This window comes from Alosa sapidissima, chromosome 20 (assembly GCF_018492685.1).
Source record: "Alosa sapidissima isolate fAloSap1 chromosome 20, fAloSap1.pri, whole genome shotgun sequence".
Classification (NCBI taxonomy): Eukaryota; Metazoa; Chordata; class Actinopteri; order Clupeiformes; family Clupeidae; genus Alosa; species Alosa sapidissima.
This window is the reverse complement of record NC_055976.1, coordinates 17,130,040-17,136,375: the sequence shown is the minus strand read 5'-3', so window position 1 is coordinate 17,136,375 and position 6,336 is coordinate 17,130,040. Positions and strand designations below refer to the sequence as shown.

Sequence of the window (6,336 nt, the reverse complement as noted above, 5' to 3'; positions counted from 1 at the left end):
ACAAACACCAATTTTCATGGGCATTGCCCCCAATTTTCTTTTTAGAGGCGAATGTGCATGGTATTACATGAGGTTTATTAGTCCTGTCCCCCCACTTATATGGAAAGTTCAAGATTAATTTGTTAATAGTGTTAAGAGAGAGATACTTCTTGGAAATGAATACAGTAATACAGAGGGCAATCTCAACTGGAAGAATACCCTCAAATAAGTCATGAACTATATCAGGAGGGTATCCCCGAGTAACATGAAAATAGGATAAATTCTCAGTTAACACACACTCTCTCTTTACCCCACAACAGATGGTGGAGTTCTCCCTTGCAAATGTAATGTGTGCGTCATGTACCTCTTCAGTTCGAATATTAAAGTCACCTGACTGAACAGCCTTTGTCTGAATGTCTGATTGTTTGCCTGTACAAAACCTGCAGAAATAGACACCAGAAAAGCTTTCAATGAAGCCTGCTATGCCGTGGGCTCCTAAATTGTCTGAACTGTGCCTTTCACAAACTATAGTTTCAAAGTCATCAATGTACAATGATATTGATAATTTTAAATCCTCTCCTTTAAAAAAATAATTTTCTTTGTAGTAAATTCCATCTCTTACAGAACAGTATTTCCACGACACCTGAAGTATTTGCCTGTGTTTTGTGGATATGGATAACATTTTTTTAAATGTCACAGTTACTTATGCTGCAAAAAAGGCAAAATTGGAATATACTGAAATGTCGTATTAGCCTTATGATCAAGGATGTATTTTACTGGGTTAATCACATTGAAATGTTCTTTGTAATACTGTTTTCTTTTGTAAGCTGTAGCTAGAGGACCATCTTTTGCAAAGGCTTTGGCTAAAGGATTAGAACTGCACAGTACTTGAGCAAGTTCTTTGACAACTGGCTCATCAACTAGAACATTATTATTTTTAAGAATGTTAGACAGGCTATTGAAAGTGATCGGAATAGAGGAGGAACTTACTACATAATGCAATTCATGCAGTAATTCATTAATAGCTGTGGATGGTACAAACAAAATATTTTCCAACTTCAATACCACTGAAGCGATGTTCTGCTCAATAACTTTGGAAAGGTCGTCAATGCTTGAAAAACTATGTGCAGCAAAATTTGTTTCAGATTCAATGTCTGCAGTACAAGACTCAACATTGCTAACATAACTGTCTGATTCCTGTCCCATTCACATATGTCATCTAGAAAACAAAAACAGAAGGGCACAGTGCATGTTAACTAACATTATTTTGTAACAAGAAATTGAGTAAATAATTAGCTGTTGTAATAGATTTGATCAATGTCTTCACATGTACTCACCTAAATTTGAGAGGTTGCCCTCAAGACAGGAACAGTTTTTACCCATATGATATTGTACCTAAAAGTAAAGAAGAATCGTTTTAAAACATATGTTATGTAAATTATTTACCATTTAAAAACAATGAATGCTCACATTAGCCTACTTTGGTCTTTATTCTCAAACTAGCCCCCCCCCTAAACTGAAACGCTGTGCTGTTCTTCATCCCACATGAGCTGCATGTGGACACTTGTTAATGACTAAACAAACCTTAAGCTAACCACTATGATAATAATACCAGTACAGCTACTTATGTCGGAAAAACCTTCATTGCATTTACATTTACACAACATTACAGGAGGGAGGCAATGAGCCTCCATTTCATTCTGCAGGTGCAGACAACACTCATCATTCTCACATGGATAATTAATAAAAATGCATAGGATGACTCTTGAATTCCTTAAGTAGGCTATACAATACGGCTGTGGCACCAAAGAATCGATGCCTTGCTCGAATTCGATGAGGGCCGCAGCGCTGTAATATTAAACTTTTCTTGGTTAAGCATTAGCATTAGCTAACGTTAGCAGTTCACTTTAAAGTTAAGTCAGCACGACACCATAGGATAGCAATAGCATTAAGCAGCCTAAGCACCAGTACAGCAATGCAGTTCACCTCCCTTGTAACCGAACAATCACTTTTCAGAACCACCAGACAAGGCTAAGTTAAGGTTTTCAGCTAGTGCTGCAAACTTGTTCTAAAAAACATAACGTATGGTTAACTAACTAGGCAGGTGGTAAGATGATTACACGTGCTATCCTTGAACTATACTTTTCTAAACGGCTTTTGTAAAAACATGAAATATATATGTATATATTCTCAAAAAATATAAAATGGCATATATATTGTTGCCACAAAAGATGGGAAACTATTGAAAAACTTACCAAATCTGTTTTTTTTTCATTTGTGGTCAGCCAGTTTAATTATTTGCGTGTTATGAAAGCAGGTGGCATCCAAAGGGAAGATCAACAGGGTCTGCTCATTAATCCATGCTCATCAGGGGCTTGTTCTGGTTCTGAATAGGTCAATTTCTTTAACACCAAAAGGAAATCAGTGCATACCGCCACCTACTTTACTGGAGTGTCACGCACATAACTGCCCTAAAGGATATAGTCAAATAAGGTGTACCTGATTTGTTTACATTCAGATTACATTGAACACATTCACATTGTGTTCATGTTTTTTGCTTGAATAAACTTTTGACTTAATAAATTTCGGTTACATTTTACTTAAAACTATTTTTTAATGTTTATTAGGACCAAGAATCATTTTTTTGAGTGCACACACATACTTCAGTTACTTAGGCTGACACACACTTTGACATAGGCTGACACATCGCCACACACACTTAGGGTCTCATTCTCCAGTCCTTTTAATCATGACAAAGAAAGCGAGAAAAACAAGTTCAAGCTGCCGGATTGTTTCAGCTCCCTCCTCTGAGTTTTGTTCTTTCAGTGGAACATGAAGTTGCACTCAGCTTGAAAGTGGATGTAGCCATGTGCAGATGCATCCAGTGTAAAATAATTTCATCAGAACAATAAAACGTCGATGCACAATGTGTGTGTGTGTGTGTGTGTGTATGTGTGTGTGTGTGTGTCTGTATGTGTGTGCCTGTGTGTGTGTGTCTGTTCCTGTGTGTGTGTGTGTCTGTGCCTGTGTGTGCCTGTATGTGTGTGTGTGTGCGTGTGCATGTCCCTGTATGTGTGTGTGAGTTTGTTTCTGTGCACGTGCCTGTGTGTGTGTTATGTTATGTGTGTGTGTGTGTGTGTATATGTGTTATGTGTGTGTGTGTGTTATGTTATGTTATGTGTGTGTGTGTGTGTGTGTGTCTGTATGTGTGTGTGTCATAGCTGTCAACATTGAGCATTGAAGATAAGGGAAATTTCCCAGGTTTCTCACGCAAAGTACAGGGGGATCAACGTTACTCTTTCTGTTGCTATCCCTCTGCAAACTGCTGTACGCAAAACTGCGGCACTAACTAAACGAGGTGTGGAGCTAACATGGTCTAGCGTGACTTTGCTTACAGATTGGCGTCAATTGTGCTCTCACAACAACCACGCTTATATCTTAAATAGGTTGCCTTCCAGCAAACAAAAAAAAAACGATGCTTTGAAAACGTATGTTTCGCTGAAAGGGCAAGGGGGGTAGCAACAGGACAACAGTACAGAGACTGACAGGTTCGATGGTAGGGCCAATGTTGTGATAGTATTAACATACAGGATATTTTATGGGAAAATATTAAAATGGCAAGACAGCGTGAAAAAAGACAAAATATGTGACAAAAATGTGGGAGGGTTGACAGCTATGGCGGGTGTGTGTGTGTGTGTGTGTGTGTGTGTGCGCGCATGTGTGAGTCTGTATGTGTGTGCCTGTGTGTGTGTGTCTGTTCCTGTGTGTGTGTGTGTCTGTGCCTGTGTGTGCCTGTATGTGTGTGTGTGTGCGTGTGCATGTCCCTGTATGTGTGTGTGAGTTTGTTTCTGTGCACGTGCCTGTGTGTGTGTTATGTTATGTGTGTGTGTGTGTGTGTGTATATGTGTTATGTGTGTGTGTGTGTTATGTTATGTTATGTGTGTGTGTGTGTGTGTGTATATGTGTTATGTGTGTGTGTGTGTTATGTTATGTTATGTGTGTGTGTGTGTGTGTGTGCCTGTGTAAAGAGTGCAGACAGCAGTGGCGTCGCCTCCGCCTCTGTATTTCAGACTGAAGGTCAAGCAGGCGACATTCAGGAGATGGGAGTGAGAGAAACTGTGTGTGTGTGTGTGTGTGTGTGTGTGTGTGGAGCCCACATCAGAGTCCGATCTCAGCAGACTTGTGTCTCAGAAGTGAGAGAGAGAGGAAAGGAAAGGAGAGAGAGGGAGAGGAAAGGAAAGAGAGAGATACGGAAGAAGGGAGAGGAAAGGAAAGAGAGAGATACAGAGAGAGATACGGAAGAAGAGAGAGAGGGAGACAGCGAGGGGCCAGAGAAGGCTGTAACAGCTGCCCCTGACAATCCAGCACCCAGTGGATCTCCACCAGGAAGCGTGACCAGCGAGGAGAGGTGGGGAGAAACAAGATTGATGAGGAATTCACTATTGTAGCGTCTGTGGGCTGGGCTGGGTTGAGCGTTTGCCCACAATCCCGTGTAAGTCTGAATGTGAATGGAATCATGTTTAAAACATAAATAATATGTAATTAAGTTGTCTTAGTTCTCGTAGCGTAACTAGCTAATAGTGTTTGTGTTCATTATAAATCCCGTCTGTGTAACAACCAACGGTGCCAACGATCTCGTTGTTGTTGTTGTTGTTGTTGTCGTTTGTGTTGTATGTGTTACATGTGTATTTGTAACTACCTTTGTGTTTTCCTGTACCATTGTCTGAGTCCTTCTAAAGAAATGGTTCATTCTGGCTGAATGTGAGTGACTACACCATCATTGCTGGTTTCTCTGATAGAAGTTAGAGAATATCTCAGTTATGAGGGGGATTTTCCATAAAGCTTCTGTCTGTGTGTCTTTTCTCCAATTAAGCTCTGGCTCTAAATCTTACTTGCACTATGATGTGTCTGTCTAAAAAAAGCCTCTCTCAGCGTACCGGCTCAGTGGAACTGAAGACTTGCACACAGTATATCACCCCCACCACCCCCCCTCCACACACACACACACACACACACACACACACAGTCACCCTCTTGGTTGTGTAATGTGCAGTGCTGATTCTCGAGGCCCCTGAATGGAGAAGAGGTTAATCTTGTCCTGAGTTGGCTTTTAGAAGGGCACCAGTGTTTATTGCCCCTGCCAGGGGTAGGACAACAGTACACCTGCCCCGCCTAGTTGCCCCCCCCCCCCCCCCCTTAGTTACCCCCCTCCCCCTTATCCACTGTCCTTTGTGGGAGTGCCCAGCGGAGGCTTGGCATGGTATAGGGTGTCTCCATAGCGACAGGGGTCTTAAGGATGACACAGGGGTATTGAGGGACATCAGGGCGAGTGAGGATGAGGGGAGGGGCTTACTGGCTGGCATTATGCCCAGAAGGGCGGGGGGGGGGAGGGGGTCATATTCAGTAGTTGAATACAGTGAACACACACACACACACACACACACACACAGAGAGATGTGCTATGATTCTATGTTATTTAATGTTCATATGTTTTCTGAATTTCTGTACTGTGTGTGTTTTGGTAGTCCGTGGCAATACTGTGTGTTTTTGAATGGTCATGCCCATAAAGCGTACAGAATAGAATTGAAAGGGAGAGGAGGCAGGAACAGCAGGAGAGACGGAGCGAGGCAAGTATGGAGACGGACGGGTAAAAGAAAGGTCACTGAGATAGCAAACGAGAAGGAGGGAGACAGAGAGTTACCTCAAGAGAACAACGAGAGACAGAAGGAGAGAGAGAGGAGGGAAATAGAGAGAGATACAGAGAGCAAAGTAATGGTTGAAGATATAAAGCTGAATTTTATAAATATAAGTTAGTAAGAGATTATTTTTTAGTTGTCTTTTGAAGTTGGAGATAAAGGGTAACACCTTGAGGCCATCATCAATCCTGTTCCAAATCTGCGGCCCCCTACAGGCAACATTCATCCTGGCGTGCATGTGTCGACGACATTTACCTGTTATGAGTGGTTTAGTTCTTGTTTGGTATGTGTGCTGGGGGCTGGAGATGGGAATAAGACTACACAACCTGTTGACAATTTGAAACAGAAGACAGGCATTATTATAAACATAAGACTTTCTTTTGCAAGGATACAAGTTTTTTAAGATGGCTGGTGAAGGTGTTGCACCATATCACATTACAATAGTTAAGGTGAGGTTCAAAGAGGGTTTTGTACAATGTGCGAAGGGCAGACAGAGGAAGGAAATGTCTGATCTTGTAGAACAAGCCAACATACTTGGACAGTTTGTTTACTAGATGGTCTATATGACATTTGAAGTTGAGAGAATCGTCAATGTAGACCCCCAGGAATTTAGTGGCATGCACTCTTTTTATTTTCTGGCCATTGATTTTAAACAGGCAGT

The 6,336-nt window shown here is 41.5% G+C and overlaps 1 long non-coding RNA gene across 1 annotated transcript; it reads right to left on the bottom strand.

Moving 5' to 3' along the window:
- Positions 1 to 486: 486 nt before the first annotated feature.
- LOC121694426 lies at positions 487 to 2,335 on the bottom strand. Its single transcript, XR_006025753.1, has 3 exons — positions 2,235 to 2,335; positions 1,317 to 1,374; positions 487 to 1,198 (listed from the first exon to the last, which is right to left on the bottom strand). It is a non-coding gene; the product is annotated as an uncharacterized LOC121694426 (long non-coding RNA).
- Positions 2,336 to 6,336: the final 4,001 nt, after the last annotated feature.